General features: G+C 39.8%; 1 long non-coding RNA gene across 1 annotated transcript in view; it reads right to left on the bottom strand.

Moving 5' to 3' along the window:
- LOC126074874 (uncharacterized) overlaps positions 1 to 22,031 on the bottom strand; it is a 120,392-nt gene extending 98,361 nt beyond the window's left edge. Inside the window, exon 1 of the long non-coding RNA XR_007517034.1 lies at positions 22,014 to 22,031. This is a non-coding gene — a long non-coding RNA (uncharacterized LOC126074874). The remainder of the gene's footprint in view (positions 1 to 22,013) is intronic.
- Positions 22,032 to 22,386: the final 355 nt, after the last annotated feature.

The raw sequence follows: 22,386 nt of genomic DNA, 5'->3' as shown, positions 1-22,386 counted from the left end.
CCTGGACATCTGAGTTGAATCCATACAAGAAAAGTAAATGGACTCCTGGGTTCACATGCCTAATAACAGTTCTAACCACCCGATGCCAGAACATTAGAGCTTCAAAGGTGCCAATAACCAAATTAGCTCACTCCAGCAGCCTATTTGGGGATATCAAAACAAAACAAAACCAAGAACCTAGGACACAGTAAGCAGACATAGAATATATAAATACAATAGCTTATTGATGGTGTTGAAGGAAAAAAATTGCCAGCCAAGAATCATATATCCACCAATACTGTCTCTCAAATATGAAGGTGAAATTGGAACATTTCAAGATAAAGAGAAGTTTAGGGAATTCATAAAAATGAAACCTAAGGGAGCCAAGATGGCAGACTAGGCAGACGCTACCTCGGATCCCTCTTACAACAAAGACACGGAAAAACAAGTGAATCGATCACATACATAACAATCTACGAACCCTGAACAACAAACACAGATTTAGAGACGGAGAACGAACTAATACAGGGAAGCAGCGATTGTTTCCAGAGCCTGGAGCCAGCGTACCAGTCAGGTACGGCACAAGCACAGAGAGCTGCTCCACCCCCCTGAACTAACCCCGGGAGGGGGACCAGCCGGTTCCACGGGCGGAGTGGGACGCAGCCGGTAGGAGAAGTCCCCGGGAGGCAGTGACTGGTCTTGGAGCAGAAAGAGCAGCGTCCGAGCCGGGGAACCGTCCCGCAGGGATTTGGACTGGATGCAGGTACGGCATAAACACGGAGAGTTGCTCCACCCCCCTGAACTAACCCCGGGAAGGGGACCAGCCGGGTCGCGCGGGCGGCATGGGACGCAGCCGGTAGGAGAAGTCCCTGGGAGGCAGCGACTGGTATTGGAGCGGGGAGAACAGCATCCCAGCCAGGACACTCAGTCACGGCACAAGCACGGGGACCTGCTCCACCCATCTGAACTAACCCCGGGAGGAGACCCAACTGGTTCTCGGAGGTGGCACGGCCACGCGGCTGGAGGGACGAGAAGTCCCCGGGAGGCAGCGACTGATTTTGGAGTCGAGAGTGCACCGTCCCAGTAGGGGAGCCTTGACGCTGGGCGTGGGGCTGGAAGCGGAGGATCTGACAGTGACTCCAGCGGGCCAGACCCCCCGGGGGCAATCTCCACACAGCCAGCACACATAGGCGACGCGCCCCACGGGAATCTCAGATATAATAGTCATTCCAAGCAAGACAAACAACTCTGGCTATATTCTGAGGTGCTACTCTCCTATCTCTCTGTTCCCTCCCCCACCCTCCCCAGGCGGCTTCATTAACATCTGAATAGCCTGAGCCAGAGGGAGAACTCTGATAGGGATCTGACTGCATTTTTTTTAGCGGATTTTCTGGAAAAACTAGTTTCCCAGTGATGGCTCGGAGACAACAATCCATATCAAACCACTTAAAGAAGCAGACCATGACAGCTTCTCCAACCCCCCAAACAAAAGAATCAAAATCTTTCCCAAATGAAGATACAATCTTGGAATTATCAGATACAGAATATAAAAAACTAATTTACAGAATGCTTAATGATATCACAAATGAAATTAGAATAACTGCAGAAAAAGCCAAGGAACACACTGATAAAACTGTTGAAGAACTCAAAAAGATTCAAGAACATACTGGAAAAATTAATAAGTTGCAAGAATCCATAGAGAGACAACATGTAGAAATCCAAAAGATTAACAATAAAATAACAGAATTAGACAACGCACTAGGAAGTCAGAGGAGCAGACTCGAGCAATTAGAATGTAGACTGGGACATCTGGAGGACCAGGGAATCGACACCAACATAGCTGAAAAAAAATCAGATAAAAGAATTAAAAAAAATGAAGAAACCCTAAGAATTATGTGGGACTCTATCAAGAAGGATAACCTGCGGGTGATTGGAGTCCCAGAACAGGGAGGGGGGACAGAAAACACAGAGAAAATAGTTGAAGAACTCCTGACACAAAACTTCCCTGACATCATGAAAGACGAAAGGATATCTATCCAAGATGCTCATCGAACCCCATTTAAGATTGATCCAAAAAGAAAAACACCAAGACATATTATCATCAAACTCACCAAAACCAAAGATAAACAGAAAATTTTAAAAGCAGCCAGGGAGAAAAGAAAGGTTTCCTTCAAGGGAGAATCAATAAGAATATGTTCTGACTGCTCAGCAGAAACCATGCAGGCAAGAAGGGAATGGGACGACATATACAGAACACTGAAGGAGAAAAACTGCCAGCCAAGGATCATATATCCAGCAAAACTCTCTCTGAAATATGAAGGCGAAATTAAGATATTTACAGACAAACACAAGTTTAGAGAATTTGCAAAAACCAAACCAAAGCTACAAGAAATACTAAAGGATATTGTTTGGTCAGAGAACCAATAATATCAGATATCAGCACAACACAAGGTCACAAAACAGAACGTCCTGATATCAACTCAAATAGGGAAATCACAAAAACAAACAAATTAAGATTAATTAAAAAAAAATACACACAACAGGGAATCATGGAAGTCAATAGGTAAAAGATCACAATAATCAAAAAGAGGGACTAAATACAGGAGGCATTGAACTGCCATATGGAGAGTGATACAAGGCGATATAGAACAATACAAGTTAGGTTTTTACTTAGAAAAATAGGGGTAAATAATAAGGTAACCACAAAAAGGTATAACAACTCTATAACTCAAGATAAAAACCAAGAAAAATGTAATGACTCAACTAACATAAAGTCAAGCACTATGAAAATGAGGATCTCACAATTTACTAAGAAAAACGTCTCAGCACAAAAAAGTATGTGGAAAAATGAAATTGTCAACAACACACATAAAAAGGCATCAAAATGACAGCACTAAAAACTTATTTATCTATAATTACCCTGAATGTAAATGGACTAAATGCACCAATAAAGAGACAGAGAGTCACAGACTGGATAAAGAAACACGATCCATCTATATGCTGCCTACAAGAGACACACCTTAGACTTAGAGACACAAACAAACTAAAACTCAAAGGATGGAAAAAAGTATATCAAGCAAACAATAAGCAAAAAAGAACAGGAGTAGCAATATTAATTTCTGACAAAATAGACTTTAGACTTAAATCCACCACAAAGGATAAAGAAGGACACTATATAATGATAAAAGGGACAATTGATCAGGAAGACATATCCATATTAAATATTTATGCACCCAATGACAGGGCTGCAAGATACATAAATCAAATTTTAACAGAACTGAAAAGTGAGATAGACACCTCCACAATTATAGTAGGAGACTTCAACACACCACTTTCAGAGAAGGACAGGACATCCAGTAAGAAGCTCAACAGAGACACGGAAGATCTAATTACAACAATCAACCAACTTGACCTCATTGACTTATACAGAACTCTCCACCCAACTGCTGCGAAATATACTTTTTTTTTCTAGCGCACATGGAACATTCTCTAGAATAGACCACATATTAGGTCATAAAACAAATCTTTGCAGAGTCCAAAACATCGAAATATTACAAAGCATCTTCTCAGACCACAAGGCAATAAAACTAGAGATCAATAACAGAAAAACTAGGGAAAAGAAATCAAATACTTGGAAAATGAACAACACCCTCCTGAAAAAAGACTGGGTTATAGAAGACATCAAGGAGGGAATAAGGAAATTCATAGAAAGCAACGAGAATGAAAATACTTCCTATCAAAACCTCTGGGACACAGCAAAAGCAGTGCTCAGAGGCCAATTTATATCAATAAATACACACATACAAAAAGAAGAAAGAGCCAAAAGCAAAGAACTGTCCCTACAACTTGAACAAATAGAAACTGAGCAACAAAAGAATCCATCAGGCAGCAGAAGAAAACAAATAATAAAAATTAGAGCTGAACTAAATGAATTAGAGAACAGAAAAACAATTGAAAGAATTCACAAAGCCAAAAGCTGGTTCTTTGAAAAAATTAACAAAATTGATAAACCATTGGCTAGACTGACTAAAGAAAAACAGGAAAGGAAACAAATAACCCGAATAAGAAATGAGAAGGACCACATCACAACAGAACCAAATGAAATTAAAAGAATCATTTCAGATTATTATGAAAAATTGTACTCTAACAAATTTGCAAACCTAGAAGAAATGGATGAATTCCTGGAAAAACACTACCTACCTAAACTAACACATTCAGACGTAGAACAACTAAATAGACCCATAACAAAAAAAGAGATTGAAACAGTAATCAAAAAACTCCCAACAAAAAAAAGCCCTGGCCCGGACGGCTTCACTGCAGAGTTCCACCAAACTTTCAGAGAAGAGTTAACACCACTACTACTAAAGGTATTCCAAAGCATAGAAAATGATGGAATACTACCCAACTCATTCTATGAAGCCACCATCTCCCTGATACCCAAACCAGGTAAAGACATTACAAAAAAAGAAAATTATAGACCTATATCCCTCATGAACATTGATGCAAAAATCCTCAACAAAATTCTAGCCAATAGAATCCAACAACACATCAAAAAAATAATTCACCCTGATCAAGTGGGATTTATACCAGGTATGCAAGGCTGGTTTAATATCAGAAAAACCATTAATGTAATCCATCACATAAATAAAACAAAAGACAAAAACCACATGATCTTATCAACTGATGCAGAAAAGGCATTTGACAAAGTCCAACACCCATTCATGATAAAAACTCTTACCAAAATAGGAATTGAAGGAAAATTCCTCAACATAATAAAGGGCATCTATGCAAAGCCAACAGCCAATATCACTCTAAATGAAGAGAACCTGAAAGCATTTCCCTTGAGAACGGGAACCAGACAAGGATGCCCTTTATCACTGCTCTTATTCAACATCGTGTTGGAAGTCTTAGCCAGGGCAATCAGGCTAGACAAAGAAATAAAAGGCATCCGGATTGGCAAGGAAGAAGTAAAGTTATCACTATTTGCAGATGACATGATTATATACACAGAAAACCCTAAGGAATCCTCCAGAAAACTACTGAAACTAATAGAAGAGTTTGGCAGAGTCTCAGGTTATAAAATAAACATACAAAAATCACTTGGATTCCTCTACATCAACAAAAAGAACACCGAAGAGGAAATAACCAAATCAATACCATTCACAGTAGCCCCCAAGAAGATAAGATACTTAGGAATAAATCTTACCAAGGATGTAAAAGACCTATACAAAGAAAACTACAAAGCTCTACTACAAGAAATTCAAAAGCACATACTTAAGTGGAAAAACATACCCTGCTCATGGATAGGAAGACTTAACATAGTAAAAATGTCTATTCTACCAAAAGCCATCTATACATTTAACGCACTTCCGATACAAATTCCAATGTCATATTTTAAGGGGATAGAGAAACAAACCACCAATTTCATATGGAAGGGAAAGAAGCCCCGGATAAGCAAAGCACTACTGAAAAAGAAGAAGAAAGTGGGAGGCCTCACCTTACCTGACTTCAGAACCTATTATACAGCCACAGTAGTCAAAACAGCCTGGTATTGGTACAACAACAGACACATAGACCAATGGAACAGAATTGAGAACCCAGACATAGATCCATCCACATATGAGCAGCTGATATTTGACAAAGGACCAGTGTCAATTAACTGGGGAAAAGATAGCCTTTTTAACAAATGGTGCTGGCATAACTGGATATCCATTTGCAAAAAAATGAAACAGGACCCATACCTCACACCATGCACAAAAACTAACTCCAAGTGGATCAAAGACCTAAACATAAAGACTAAAACGATAACGATCATGGAAGAAAAAATTGGGACAACCCTAGGAGCCCTAATACAAGGTATAAACAGAATACAAAACATTACCAAAAATGATGAAGAGAAACCCGATAACTGGGAGCTCCTAAAAATCAAACACCTATGCTCATCTAAAGACTTCTCCAAAAGAGTAAAAAGACCACCTACAGACTGGGAAAGAATTTTCAGCTATGACATCTCCGACCAGCGCCTGATCTCTAAAATCTACATGATTCTGTCAAAACTCAACCACAAAAAGACAAACAACCCAATCAAGAAGTGGGCAAAGGATATGAACACACATTTCACTAAAGAAGATATTCAGGCAGCCAACAGATACATGAGAAAATGCTCCCGATCACTAGCCATTAGAGAAATGCAAATTAAAACTACGATGAGATTCCATCTCAGACCAGCAAGGCTGGCATTAATCCAAAAAACACAAAATAATAAATGTTGGAGAGGCTGCGGAGAGATTGGAACTCTCATACACTGCTGGTGGGAATGTAAAATGGTACAACCACTTTGGAAATCTATCTGGCGTTATCTTAAACAGTTAGAAATAGAACTACCATACAACCCAGAAATCCCACTCCTAGGAATATACCCTAGAGATACAAGAGCCTTCATACAAACAGATACATGCACACCCATGTTTATTGCAGCTCTGTTTACAATAGCAAAAAGCTGGAAGCAACCAATGTGTCCATCAACGGATGAATGGGTAAATAAATTGTGGTATATTCACACAATGGAATACTACGCATCGATAAAGAACAGTGACGAATCTCTGAAACATTTCATAACATGGAGGAACCTGGAAGGCATTATGCTGAGCGAAATGAGTCAGAGGCAAAAGGACAAATATTGTATAAGACCACTATTATAAGATCTTGAGAAATAGTAAATCTGAGAAGAACACATACTTTTGTGGTTACGAGGGGGGGAGGGAGGGAGGGTGGGAGAGGGTTTTTTATTGATTAATCAGTAGATAAGAACTGCTTTAGGTGAAGGGAAAGACAACACTCAATACATGGAAGATCAGCTCAATTGGACTGGACCAAAAGCAAAGAAGTTTCCGGGATAAAATGAATGCTTCAAAGGTCAGCGGAGCAAGCGCAGGGGTCTGGGGAACATGGTTTGCGGGGACTTCTAAGTCAATTGGCAAAATAATTCCATTATGAAATCATTCTGCATCCCACTTTGAAATGTGGTGTCTGGGGTCTTAAATGCTAACAAGCGGCCATCTAAGATGCAGCAATTGGTCTCAACCCACCTGGAGCAAAGGAAAATGAAGAACACCAAGGCCACATGACAACTAAGAGCCCAAGAGACAGAAAGGGCCACGTGAACCAGAGACCTACTTCATCCTGAGACCAGAAGAACTAGCTGGTGCCCGGCCGCAATCGATGACTGCCCTGACAGGGAGCACAGCAGAGGACCCCTGAGGGAACAGGAGATCAGTGGGATGCAGACCCCAAATTCTCATAAAAAGACCAAACTTAATGGTCTGACTGAGACTAGAGGAATCCTGGCGGCCATGCTCCCCAGACCTTCAGTTGACACAGGACAGGAACCATCCCCGAAGACAACTCATCAGAAATGAAAGGGACTGGTCAGCGGGTGGGAGAGAGACGCTGATGAAGAGTGAGCTAATTATATCAGGTGGACACTTGAGATTGTGTTGGCAACTCTTTTCTGGAGGGGGGATGGGAGGATAGAGAGAGAGGGAAGCCGGCAAAATTGTCAAGAAAGGAGAGACTGAAAGGGCTGACTCAAGAGGGGGAGAGCAAGTGGGAGTAGGGAGTGAGATGTATGTAAACTTATATGTGACAGACTGATTGGATTTGTAAACATTCACTTGAAGCTTAATAAAAGTTATTAAAAAAAAAAAGTCAGCTATGAAAACCCTTTACTAGTAAAAAAAAAAAAACCTGCCTTTAGTATTATAAAAAAAAAAAAAATGAAACCTGAACTACAAGAAATACTAAAGGGAGTTCTCTGGTTAGAAAATCAGTAATATCAGACATCAACCCAAGACTAGAACGCAGGACAGAGCGACCAGATGTCAACCCAGATAGGAAAATCACAAAAATAAATCAATATTAAAAAATGCTCAAAACAGGGAAACAGCGATGTCATTATGTAAAAGAAGACAACATTAAAAGAGTAAAGAGGGATTATCACAGATATTTCATATGAAGAGGCAGACAAGGCGATATAAATCAATAAAAGTTAGGTTTAAACTTAGAAAAATACGATAAATATTAAGATAACCACAAAGGAGACTAACAGTCCTACTTGTCAAAATAAAATACAAGAAAAAAATGGAGACTCAGCAGAAACAAAATCAACAACTAATAAGAAGAAAACAAAATGTAAAAAGATAAACTACTCAGCACAAAAAATTAAGTGAGAAAAGTAAATTGTCAACAATACACACAAAAAGACATCAAAATGACAGCACTAAACTTATACCTATCCATAATTACACAGAATGTAAATGGACTAAATGCACCAATAAAGAGACAAAGAGTGGCAGTCTGGATAAAAAAACACAATCTGTCTATATGCTGCCTACAAGAGACACACCTTAGACTTAGAGACACACTCAAACTAAAACTCAAAGGATAGAAAAAATATATCAAGCATACAACAATCAAAAAAGAGCAGGAGTGGCAATATTAATTTCTGACAAAATAGACTTTAAAGATAAATCCACCACAAAGGACAAAGAAGGACATTACATAATGATTAAAGGGACAATATATCAGGAGGATAAAACCATATTAAATATGTATGCACCCAATGACAGGGCTGCAAGATACATAAAACAAACTCTAACAGCATTGAAAAGTGAGGTAGACAGCTCCACAATAATAGTAGGAGACTTCAACACACCACTTTCAGTGAAGGACAGGATATCCAGAAAGAAGCTCAATAAAGATACGGAAGATCTAAATGCCACAATCAACCAGCTTGACCTCATAGATATATACAGAACACTCCACCCAACAGCAGCCAAGTATGCTTTCTTTCCTAAGGCACATGGAACATTTTCCAGGATAGACTACATATTAGGTCATAAAGCAAGCCTTATCAGAATCCAAAACACGGAAATATTACAAAGCATCTTCTCGGACCATAAGGCCATAAAAGTGGAAATCAATAACAGAAAAAGCAAGGAAAAGAAATTAAATACTTGAAAACTGAACAATACCCTGCTCAAAAAAGACTGGGTTATACAAGACATTAAGGGTGGAATAAAGAAATTCATAGACTCCAATGAGAATGAAAACACTTCCTATCAGAACCCTTGGGACACAGCGAAAGCAGCGCTCAGAGGTCAATTTATATCAATAAATGCACACATACAAAAAGACAAAAGGGCCAAAATCAAAGAATTATCCCTACAACATGAATAAATAAAAGGAGAGCAACAAAAGAAACCCTCAGCACCAGAAGAAAGCAAATACTAAAAATTACAGCAGAATTAAATGAAATAGAGAACAGGAAAAAAATTCAAAGAGTTAACAAGACCAAAACCTGGCTCTTTGAAAAAATTAACAAAATTAGTAAACCACAGGCCAAACCGACAAAAGAAAAACAGGAGAAGAAGCAAATAACCCGAATAAGAATCCCAACAGACCAAACTGAAATTTAAAAAAATCATATGAGATTACTACAAAAAATGCTACTCTAACAAATTTGAAAACCCAGAAGAAATAGATGAATCTAGAAACACACTACATACCTAAACTAACATAAACAAAGGTAGAACAGTTAATAAACCCATAAAAAAAGAAGACACTGAAAAGGTAATTTAAAAACTAACAACAACAACAAAAAAAAAAACCCTGGCCCGGATGGCTTCACTGCAGAGTTCTACCAGTCTTTCAGGGAAGAGTTCACACCACTACTACTAAAGGTATTTTAGCACGTAGACAAGGATGGAATACTCCCAAACTCATTCAATGAAGCTGGCATATCCCTGATACCAAAACCAGGTAAAGACACCACAAAAAAAGAAAATTACAGACCTATGTCCCTTATGAACTTCAATGCAAAAATCCTCAACAAAATTCTAGCCAATAGAATTCAACAACATATCAAAAAAATAATTCACCATGACCAAGTGGGATTTATATCAGGTATGCAGGGATGGTTCAACATTAGAAAAATAATTAATGTAATCCATCATATAAATAAAACAAAAGACAAGAATCATATGATCGTATCAATTGATGCAGAAAAGGCATTTGACAAAGTTCAACATCCATTCATGATAAAAGCTCTAAGCAAAATAGGAATAGAAGGGAAATTTCTCAACATACTAAACGGCATTTATACAAAGCCAATAGCCAACATCATCCCAAATAAACAGAGTCTGAAAGCATTCCTCTTGATACTGGGAACCAGGCATGGATGCCCTTTATCACCACTCTTAGTCAACATTGGGCTGGAGGTTCTAGCCAGAGCAATTAGGCTAGATAAAGAAATAAAGCACATCTAGATTGCCAAGGAAGAAGTGAAAGTATCTCTATTTGCAGATGACATGATCTTATACACAGAAAACCCCATGGAATCCTCAAGAAAACTACTGAAACTAATAGAAGAGTTTGGTAGAGTATCAGGATACAAGATAAACACACAAAAATCAGTTGGGTTCCTCTACACCAACAAGAAAAACATCGAAGAGGAAATCACCAAATCAATACCATTTACAGTAGCCCCCAAGAAGATAAAATACATAGGAATACATCTTGCCAGAGACATAAAAGGCCTATAAAGAAAACTACTAGACACTACTGCAAAAAACCAAAAGAGACCTACATAAGTGGAAACACTTAGCTTGCTCATGGATAGGAAGACTGAACATTGTAAAACTGTCTATTCTACCAAAAGTCATCTATAGATACAATGCAATTCCAATCCAAATTCCAACGACATTTTTTACAAGACGGAGAAAAAGATCACCAAATTCACATGGAAGGGAAAGAGGCCCCAGATAAGTAAAGCATTACTGAAAAAGAAGGACAAAGTGGGAGGTCTCACTCTCCCTGATTTTAGAACCTATTATACCACCACAGTAGTCAAAACAGCCTGGTACTGGTACAACAACAGATACGTGGACCAATGCAACAAAATTGAGAATCCAGACATCAACCTATCCATATATGAGCAGTTGATATTTGACAAAGGCCCCAAAACAGTTAAAAGAGGAAAAGACAGTCTTTTCTTTTTTTATTAACTTTTATTGAGCTTCAAGTGAACGTTTACAAATCAAGTCAGACTGTCACATGTAAGTTTATATACACCTTACTCCGTACTCCCACTTGCTCTGCCCTTAATGAGTCAGCCCTTCCAGTCTCTCCTTTCGTGACAGTTTTGCCAGCTTCCAACTCTCTCTATCCTCCCATCCCCCCTCCAGCCAGGTGATGCCAACACAGTCTCAAGTGACCACCTGATACAATTAGCTCACTCTTCATCAGCATCTCTCACCTACCCACTGTCCAGTTCCTTTCATGTCTGATGAGTTGTCTTCGGGGATGGTTCCTGTCCTGTGCCTACAGAAGGTTTGGGGACCATGACCGCCGGGATTCCTCTAGTCTCAGTCAGACCATTAAGTATGGTCTTTTTATGAGAATTTGGGGTCTGCATTCCACTGAACTCCTGCTCCCTCAGGGGTTCTCTGTTGTGCTCCCTGTCAGGGCAGTCATCGATTGTGGCCGGGCACCAACTAATTCTTCTGGTCTCAGGATGATGTAGGTCTCTGGTTCATGTGGCCCTTTCTGTCTCTTGGGCTCTTAGTTGTCGTGTGACCTTGGTGTTCTTCATTTTCCTTTGCTCCAGGTGGGTTGAGACCAATTGCTGCATCTTAGATGGCCGCTTGTTAGCATTTAAGACCCCAGACACCACATTTCAAAGTGGGATGCAGAATGTTTTCATAATAGAATTATTTTGCCAATTGACTTAGAAGTCCCCTTAAACCATGGTCCCCAAACCCCCGCCCTTGCTCAGCTGACCTTTGAAGCATTCATTTTATCCCGGAAACTTCTTTGCTTTTGGTCCAGTCCAGTTGAGCTGACCTTCCATGTATTAAGTATTGTCCTTCCCTTCACCTAAAGTAGTTCTTATCTACTAATTAATCAGTATAAAACACTCTCCCACCTTCCCTCCCTCCCCGCCTCGTAACCACAAAAGTATGTGTTCTTCTCAGTTTTACATTATTTCTCAAGATCTTATAATAGTGGTCTTATACAATATCTGTCCTTTTGCCTCTGACTAATTTCACTCAGCATAATGCCTTCCAGGTTCCTCCATGTTATGAAATGTTTCACAGATTTGTCACTGTTCTTTATCGATGTGTAGTATTCCGTTGTGTGAATATACCACAATTTATTTAACCATTCATCCGTTGATGGACACCTTGGTTGCTTCCAGCTTTTTGCTATTGTAAACAGAGCTGCAATAAACATGGGTGTGCATATATCTGTTTGTGTGAAGGCTCTTATTTCTCTAGGGTATATTCCAAGGAGTGGGATTTCTGGGTTGTATGGTAGTTCTATTTCTAACTGTTTAAGATAACGCCAGATAGATTTCCAAAGTGGTTGTACCATTTTACATTCCCACCAGCAGTGTATAAGAGTTCCAATCTCTCAGCAGCCTTTCCAACATTTATTATTTTGTGTTTTGTTGATTAATGCCAGCCTTGTTGGAGTGAGATGGAATCTCATCGTGGTTTTAATTTGCATTTCTCTAATGGCTAATGATCGAGAGCATTTTCTCATGCATCTGTTAGCTGCCTGAATATCTTCTTTAGTGAAGTGTGTGTTCATATCCTTTGCCCACTTCTTGATTGGGTTGTTTGTCTTTTTGTGGTTGAGTTTTAACAGAATCATGTAGATTTTAGAGATCAGGCGCTGGTCGGAGATGTCATAGCTGAAAATTCTTTCCCAATCTGTAGGTGGTCTTTTTACTCTTTTGGTGAAGTCTTCAGATGAGCATAGGTGTTTGATTTTTAGGAGCTCCCAGTTATCTGGTTTCTCTTCGTCATTTTTGGTAATGTTTTGTATTGTTTATGCCTTGTATTAGGGCACCTAAGGTTGTCCCTATTTTTTCTTCCATGATCTTTATCGTTTTAGTCTTTATGTTTAGGTCTTTGACCCACCTGGAGTTAGTTTTTGTGCTTGGTGTGAGGTATGGGTCCTGTTTCATTTTTTTGCAAATGGATATCCAGTTATGCCAGCACCATTTGTTAAAAAGAGTATCTTTCCCCCAATTAACTGACTCTGAGCCTTTGTCAAATATCAGCTGCTCATATGTGGATGGATTTATATCTGGGTTCTCAATTCTGTTCCACTGGTCTATGTGCCTGTTGTTGTACCAATACCAGGCTGTTTTGAGTACTGTGGCTGTATAATAGGTTCTGAAATCAGGTAGAGTGAGGCCTCCCACTTTCTTCTTCTTTTTCAGTAATGCTTTGCTTATCCGAGGCTAGAAAAGACAGTCTTTTTAACAAATGGTGCTGGCATAACTGGATATCCATCTGCAAAAAAATGAAACAAGACCCATACCTCACACCATGCACAAAAACTAACTCAAAATGGATCAAAGCCCTAAATATAAAATCTAAAATGATGAAGATTACTGAAGAAAAAACAGGGACAATGCTAGTAGCCCTCATACATGGCATAAACAGCACACAAAACATTACTAACAATGCATAAACACCAGAAAAGAAACTTTATAACTGGGAGTTCCTAAAAATCAAACATCTATGCTCATCCAAAGCCTTCATCAAAACAGCAAAAAGATTACCTAAAGACTGGGAAAAAGTTTTTAGCTATGACATTTCAAATCAGCACCTGATTTCTAAAATCTACATGATACTGCAAAAACCAACTACAAAAAGACAAATAACCCAATTAAAAAATGGGCAAAGGATATGAACAGGCACTTCACTAAAGAAGACATTCAGGTAGGAAAGGCTCACTATCATTAGCCATTAGAGGAATGCAAATCAAAACTACAATGAGATTCCATCTCACTCCAATGAGCCTGGGATTAATCCAAAAAACACAAAATAATAAATGTTGAGGAGGTTGTGGAGTGACTGGAGCACTTATACACTGCTGGTGGGAATGTAAAATGGTACAACCACTTTGGAAATCAATTTGGTGCTTCCTTAAAAAGCTAGAAATAGAACTACCGTACGATCCACCAATCCCACTCCTTGGAATATATCCCAGAGAAATAAGAGCCTTTACAAGAACAGATATATATATGCACACCCATGTTTATTGCAGCACTGTTTAAAATAGCAAAAAGATGGAAGCAACCAAGGTGCCCATCAACGGATGAATGGATAAATATATTAAGGTATATTCACACCATGGGATACTACACATCAATAAAGAACAATGATGAATCCATGAAACATTTCATAACATGGAGGAACCTGGAAGGCATTATGCTGAGTGAAATTAGTCAGTTTCAAAAGGACAAATATTCTATGAGATTACTATTATAAGAACTCCAGAAATAGTTTGAACAGAGAAGAAAATATTCTTTGAGGATACGAGAGTGGACAGGGAGGGAGGGAAAGGGGTATTCACTAATTAGATAGTAGACAAAACTATTTTCGGTGAAGGGAAAGACAACACACAATACAGGAGAGGTCAGCACAACTGGACTAAACCAAAAGCAAAGAAGTCTCCTGAATAAACCGAACGCTTCAAAGGCCAGAGTAGTAGGGACGGGGGTTTGGGGACCATGGTTTCAGGGGACCTCTAAGTCAATTGGCATAATAAAATCTATTAAGAAACGCATTCTGCATCCCGCTTTGGAGAGTGGTGTCTGAAGTCTTAAACACTAGCACACAGACACCTAAGACGCATCGCTTGGCCTCAACCCACCTGGATCAAAGGACAATGAAGAACACCAAAGACACAAGGTAATTATGAGCCCAAGAGACAGAAAGGGCCACATAAACCGGAGACTACATCAGCCTGAGACCAGAAGAACTAGATGGTGCCCAGATACAAGTGATGACTGCCCTGACAGGGAACACAACAGAGAATCCCTGATGGAGCAGGAGAGCAGTGGGATGCAGACCTCAAATTCTTGTTAAAAGACCAGACGTAATGGTCTGACTGAGACAGAGGGGACCCTGGTGGTCATGGTCCCCAGACCTTCTGTTTGTGCAAGAATGGAACCATTCCCAAAGCCAACTCTTCAGACAGGGATCAGGTTGTATTATGGGATAGAAAATGATACTGGTGAGGAGTAAGGTTCTGGGGACAAGTGGGCACATGAGACTATGTGGGCAGCTCCCATCTGGAGGGGAGATAAGAAGGCAGAAGGGGACAGAAGCCTACTTAATGGACACGGGGAATACAGAATGGAGAGAAAGAGCGTGCTGTCTCATTATGGGTAGAGCAACTAGGAGTACATAGCAAGGTGTATACAAATTTTTGTATGAGGCTGACTTGATTTGTAAACTTGCACTTAAAGCACAAAAAAATGATAATAAAAATAATAAACTTTAAAAAATACAAATAATTTACAATTCAAATTTTGAAATTAAAACTATTTAAAGTTAAAATTTTATTGCATTTTTTAAATTTTATTAAATAGGAAATTCTATCATTCAAATCCATCAAGTCACATATGTTATGTCTAGAACTCCATATACACAAATTTAAGAATAAAACAAATTGTTTCTCAGCCGCCAGGTACAACTTTTGTAAATACCAAACCTATTTGTGAGTACCTCCAGAACCACAAATTGAAACTTAAAGAGAAGCAAGAAAATGGATGTTCAGCATTATTGTGAAAAAATAACTTGTATTATAAAAATTGATCACATCATGCCATACATTGTCTTTCTTCTTACATAAGCACTTCTGCCCCTCCAGCCCTCCCCACTCTCTAAAGCAGTGGCCATCTCTGACATCAGCAGTGGCACAACCCATAAACCTCAGTTCCCTTTTGTTTCAAGAACATAAAGCAGATGTATTTCCTTGGGGCCTGAACAGCAGAGTCACAAAGCTGGATATTTAGAATAACAAGTTACTCATTGCCAGTGGTGAGCACAGATTATAAGAGACACAGGCAACCTCTTTAATAGATTACTTAAAATCTTTGTGGCATGTGGGTACCTAAAGTGAGGAACCCTGACTGACCAAGTCTAAGGGCAGCACTGACATCAACAACAAAATGACAATTATCACTACAATTAGGTATATGCACAGATAATGCAACTTCATTACATAGGTTTTACCATAATACTTTTTTAGTATTTAGCCTGTACTGAAGGGCAGAAGCCCTGGTGGCATAGTGGTTAAGAGCTATGGCTGCTAACCAAAAGGTCGGCAGTTCAAATCAACCTGGCACACTTTGGAAACTCTGTGGGGCAGTTCTACTCTGTCCTATAGGGTCGCTATGAGTCGGAAATGGTTCGACGGCAACAGGTTGTACTGAAGGAGCCTAATGGTGCAATAGTTAAGCACTTGGCTGCTAACTGAAAGGTCAACGGTTCAAGCCCACCAGCCATTCCAAAGGAGAAAAGACCTGGCAATCTGCTCCCATAAAGATTAGCCAAAAAACCAAAACTATTGCCATCAAGTTGATTCTAACTCATAGTGACCCTATAGGTCAGAATAAAATTGCCCCATAGGGTTTTCAAGGCTGTAATCTTTACAGAAATAGACTGCCACATCTTTCTTCCACAGATCAGTTGGTGAGTTCCAACTGCCAACCCTTCAGTTAGCAGCCAAGAGCTTTAGCCACTGTGTCACCAGGGCTCTTTCTGTAAAGATCACAGCCTATGAAAGCTTGTGGGGCAGTTCTACTATGTCATATAGGGTCACTGTGAGTTGGAACCGACTCGAGGGCACACAGCAACAACAACAGCATACTGACTGTCCTTCCCAATCATTAGATCAGTTGTTCCTGCAGTGTCTCAAAGTACCCCAGTATGTCAAGGACTAACACAGAATTCCTTTTTTTTTAAAATTTTTATCGTGCTTTAAGTCAAAGTTTAAAATTCAAGTAAGTCTCTCATACAAAAATTTATATACACCTTGCTATATACTCCCAGTTGCTTTCTCCCTAATGAGACACCACATTCCTTCTCTCTACCCTGTATTTCCCATGTCCATTCAGCCAGCTTCTGTCCCCTTCTGCCTTCTCATCTCCCCTCCACACAGTAGCTGCCCACATAGTCTCATGTGTCTACTTGGTCCAGGAATCTCACTCCTCATCAGCATCATTTTCTATCTTATAATCCAGTCCAATCCCTGTCTGAAGAGTTGGCTTTGGGAATGGTTCCATTCTCGTACCAACAGAAGGTCTGGGAACCATGACCTCTGGGGTCCCTCTAGTCTCAGTCAGACCATTAAGTCTGGTCTTTTTATGAGAATTTGAGGTCTGCATCCCACAGTTCTGCTCCATCAGGGATTCTCTGTTGTGTTCCCTATCAGGGCAGTCATCACTTGTATCAGGGTGCCATCTAGTTCTTCTGGTCTCAGGCTGATGTAGTCTCTGTTTTATGTGGCCCTTTCTGTCTCTTGGGCTCATAATTACCTTGTGTCTTTGGTGTTCTTCATTCACCTTTCTCCGGGTGGGTTGAGACCAAGCAATGCATCTTAGATGGCTGTGTGCTAATGTTTAAGATCCCAGGCACCACTCTCCAAAGTGGGATACAGAATGTTTTATTAATAGATTTTATTATGACTTAGATGTCCCCTGAAACCATGGTACCCAAACCCCCATCCCTGCTACACTGGCCTTTGAAGCGTTCAGTTTATTCAGGAGACTTCTTTGCTTTTGGTTTAATCCAGTTGTGCCGACCTCTCCTGTATTGTGTGTTGTCTTTCCCTTCACCGAAAATAGTCCTTGTCTACTATCTAATTAGTGAATACCCCCTCCCTCCCTCCCTCTCCACTCTCGTAACCATCAAAGAATATTTTCTTCTCTGTTTAAACTACTTCTTGAGTTCTTATAATAGTGGTCTCATACAATATTTGTCCTTTTGCAACTGACTAATTTCACTCAGCGCAATGCCTTCCAGATTCCTCCATGTTATGAAACGTTTCACGGATTCATCACTGTTCTTTATCGACATGTAGTATTTCATTGTGTGAATATACAATAATTTATTCATTCATTCAGCCATTGATAGGTACCTTGGTTGCTGCCATCTTTTTACTATTTTAGACAGTGCTGCAATGAACACGGGCCAACACAGAATTTTTAAAACATGACTTTTAATTAACTTTATATTTTAAAATCTCTTGAGCTCTTTAATACATTGGGGAGAGCAATAAAATGAAGGATGAAAAAGAGAAGTAACACAAAACCAGGTAGTAGATCCTCAGAACTGAAAATGTTAGGCATAATTTAATTAGGATATGCCTGGAGAACTTTCTGGCATTTGGGAAATTTTACCAGGTTATATTGCATGTGTGAAAAGTTGCTTATTATTTTATATATATATGTGTGTGTGTGTATATATAGTTGAAACAACTGTAATTTATTTAAGAAATACTTATAGAGTACTAACTATATGTCAGGAACTATTCTGAGCCCTTTATAAATTATAGCCCACTTACACTAGTTCTCATGACAACTCTATGAGTTAGATATTATTACCACCAATTTACAGATGGACAAGTTTCTTAACTGCTTTCTGGCTCAGGGAAATTCCTGCTGAAATTTCATGTAAATGTCCTATTGATAGGCTTTCTAGGGATAAGACCATGAGCACATACAACCTTGCGGTTCTAATGGAGGAGGAATGGAAGGTGATCTTGAAGGGGTAAGAAGCCTGAGGTTTAACGTACACACTCAGGAATCAGGCAGCCCTGGATGCAGACTCCAACTCCACCATTTGCTATTATATGACCCACACCACATTACTTAACCTCCCTGAGACCACCTATACAATGAAGGTAATGATAGTTCCTGCTTCATAAGGTTATTGTAAGAATTAATAAGCATTCTGTGTTAAAGTACCACCTAGAGCCACCTGTGGGGAAAGAGGAACGGTTAAAGGCAGATAGACCGATGATTCAGTTTGTTGAAAAGGCCTTTCTTAAATATTTGATTGGCCCTACTCAGGAATACATCATTTATCCAGATGGTGATATGGGCACCCCCTAGAGATCTAGAACGTCCAAAGTCTTGAGGAATCTTTCTCCAAGCCCTCAATTTATGAAAACATAAAGATATAAAACTGTGTAGTCATTATCCTTTGTTGTCACCTGTTCCTCTAACTTTGATTTTTTATCCTTTATCAGTCAATGTTACTCTCTCTCCTCTGCCTCTCACCCTCTTACAGCTTTCTAACCCTCTCTTATGATCAAACGAGGAAAGAATTTGGTGTCATTTCTAATATGACCCCTAGGTATTTGCATTGTAAGCTTGTTATATTCAATTAGAGCAGTAAGTTTTGGCTCTTTGCATTGCTGGCAATACATAGAGGGATTTTAAATGAGGTGGGGGGAAAATGTTTTCTTATCCTGCACTTTTCAGTTATTATCCCAGATTTAGATTTGCTTTTGCCATTTGGAAGGCCTGTGAATGGAGGGCATGGGAAATGGTTGAAGAAAGTAAAATAGACTCAATTCATAAAAGCAGGCAACCAGAGTTGGCCCTCTTCCCACCTACTCTTCTTCTTAGCCCAGTGGCAAACAAACCTTGTATTTTCTTCCCCAACTCTAACCCTAGCCCAACTCCATCCTGGCTTGAGGAGACAGAGCTTGATAAGCCCAAGCCCTGATGCAGTGATTGGTGGAGGGGAGCATGAGTCTAGCTTTAGGAATAGAGCCAGATCCTCTGAAAGTAAGCAGCAGGCACATGAGGGAGATCTGAGATGTTATAGAAAGAGCACAGTCTGCAGAGTCAGAGTATTCAGGTTCTGGCACTGGCTGTACAATCCTGATAAACCGTATAATCTCTTTGGGCTTCAGTTTCCTCATGTATAAAACAAGTGTCCTGGTATGTGGTTTCTAAGTTTTCTATCAACCTCTAAAATTGTAAAACTAACATGGTCATTTGTTGTTTTTTACTGTCTCACACCCATTCCCTGTCTTTTGACATAGTACCCAAATTTCCTGTGGGGAACCACTCCTTCACAAACATTACGGTTGGACCCAGTGATCCACATCTGGTAAATTAGCAGAACTCCACTTCGGTGGCCCCAGTTATTTGGGTGCCATGGCTCAGGTAAGTCTTGAATCCCAGAACACAGGCAGGAACTATCAGGAAAGGTATAGAGCCTGGAGATGCTGGAAGCCACATTGCCACTCCATAGAGCTCAAGACTGAGTCAACTCATTTAAGCCCCTGGATCAGGCTGAAGCCTGATCTACCTCTAGAATTTTTAGTTACATAAACTGATAAATTTCCTTTTTTACTTAAACCAGCCCCACATATGTAAAAGAATAACATTCATGTGGATATAGAGCCTAACATTTATTTTTAGGTCATAAGATTCATAGGAAATATTAATCCATGACATATACCAGAGGTACAACCCTGGTGGCGTAGTGGTTAAGTGCTATAGCTGTTAGCCAAAAGGTCGGCAGTTCAAATCCACCAGGTGCTCCTTGGAAACTTTACGGGGAAGTTCTACTCTGTCCTATAGGGTTGCTATGAGTCAGAATCAACTCGATGGCAATGGATTTTTTTGGTTTACACGTATAGTTATATAGAAGTACAGTGTATCTGTCACATGGGATCACAACGAGTCAAAAATCGACTCCACAGCACCTAAAAACAATTTATAACTAAATATATTATTTATATATTTAAGTCATGATTGCCATAGGTGATCAGTTACTGAATGTTGGAAACTCTGCTTTGATAGGTATGGTTTATTTGTGACTAAAGCATTCCACCCACCCTTTGGGTGTGTTTGTTTTTCAGGTAGGCATGTTTTCACACAAAGTTCTTGTCTGTAGAGGATGAGGCAGTTGCTTCATCCTCTAAACAGTGGAGATGACAAAGGGAAGCTTTAGCCCCACCTCCACTGACCGCCATGGGCAGACACAGCCTCAGCCACCCCCAAATAAACATGCAATCTAAGTAGTGCCAGTGTTCTCACTTTGAAACGTAGCTTCAAGACAAGTCCTAACATTCCCTCCTGATCAAATCACAGCCCCTTACATGGAAATTTTGGAGCTGCCACTAATCCTCTCAAGTACAACTCTCCTATCCTAGACTCTGCAAGCTAGTTGCCTGGTAATTTTCCAGAAACTTATAACAATATTTGTTCTTCAAACATCCATATTGGAGTGTGTTATAGATGAATTGTGTGCCCCAAAACCTGTGTCATGATCCCAGTATTGTGATTGTCCACCATCTTGTCATCTGATATGACTGTCCTCAGTGTTGTAAATCCTGCCTCTATGATGTTAATGAGGCAGGACTCAATCTACAAGATTAGATTGTATCTTGAGTCAATCTCTTTTGAGACACAAAAGAGAGAAGTGAGCAGAGAGACAGGAGGACTTCATACCAGCAAGAAGGTAGTGCCAGGAGAAAACCACATCCTTTGAATCTGGGGTTCCTGCACTGAGAAGCTCCTAGACCAGGGGAAGATTGATGACAAGGACCTTCCTCCAGAGCCAACAGAGAGAGAAAGCCTTCCCCTGGAATTGGCACCCAAATTTAGACTTGTATCCTACTAGACTGTGAGAGAACAAATTTCTGTTTGTTAAAGCCATCCACTTGCGGTATTTCTGTTATAGCAACACTAGATGATTAAGCCAGAGTGTTACTTAAATTTTCTTGGTGGTAGGGGGAGGGAGGTCAACCTCCTGCTTACTCATGGGCTGAAACTCTACTCTCAGTTCTCTGGCTTTTAGCTCTTCTCTACCCGAGGAGATTTCCAGTTATTTTCTAATACCTAAGGAGGGCATCTCAGAAGACAGAAGATTTCCAGTTAGTATAATGGAAATAAAACATCAAATAGAGTAAATGACAGAAATAAACAACTGGCAATTCAAAAAATGATGTGGGGTTATTTTGGTCACAGGTTTGAGTAAATTTAATGGCAAATAAAAGGCTTAAAGAGCATATAAAATGAAACAGAAATGTGACTTGACTGTTTAGCTATAACTTTAAATCAGGTTTTATGAGACAATATTTTCTTTACTGTATAGATAGCATCACTCAGATACTAGGGTATCCGAGTTTCATTATCAATAGCTTACCATGTTGTTGCTGTTAGGTGCCATCCAGTTGGTATCGACTCATAGCGGCCTTATGTACAACAGAATGAAGCACTGCCTGGTCCTGTGCAATCCTCGCAATCCTTGTTATGCTTGAGCCCACTGTTACAGCTACTGTGTCAGTCCATCTCACTGAGGGTCTCCCTCTATTTGATGACCCTCTGCTTTACCAAGCATGATATCCTTCTCCAGGGACTGGTCCCTCCTGGTAACATGTCCAAAGTTCGTGAGACAAAGTCTCAACATCCACGTTTCTAAGGCGCATTATGGCTGTACTTCTTCCAAGGCAGATTTGTTCATTCTTCTGGGAGTCCACGATATAGTCAATATTCTTCACCAACACCATAATCCAAAG

The sequence above is a fragment of the Elephas maximus genome, chromosome 4 (genome assembly GCF_024166365.1).
Source record: "Elephas maximus indicus isolate mEleMax1 chromosome 4, mEleMax1 primary haplotype, whole genome shotgun sequence".
NCBI classification, from domain to species: Eukaryota; Metazoa; Chordata; class Mammalia; order Proboscidea; family Elephantidae; genus Elephas; species Elephas maximus.
Note: the sequence above shows the minus strand (reverse complement) of the source record. Positions and strands in the feature narration are given on the sequence as shown.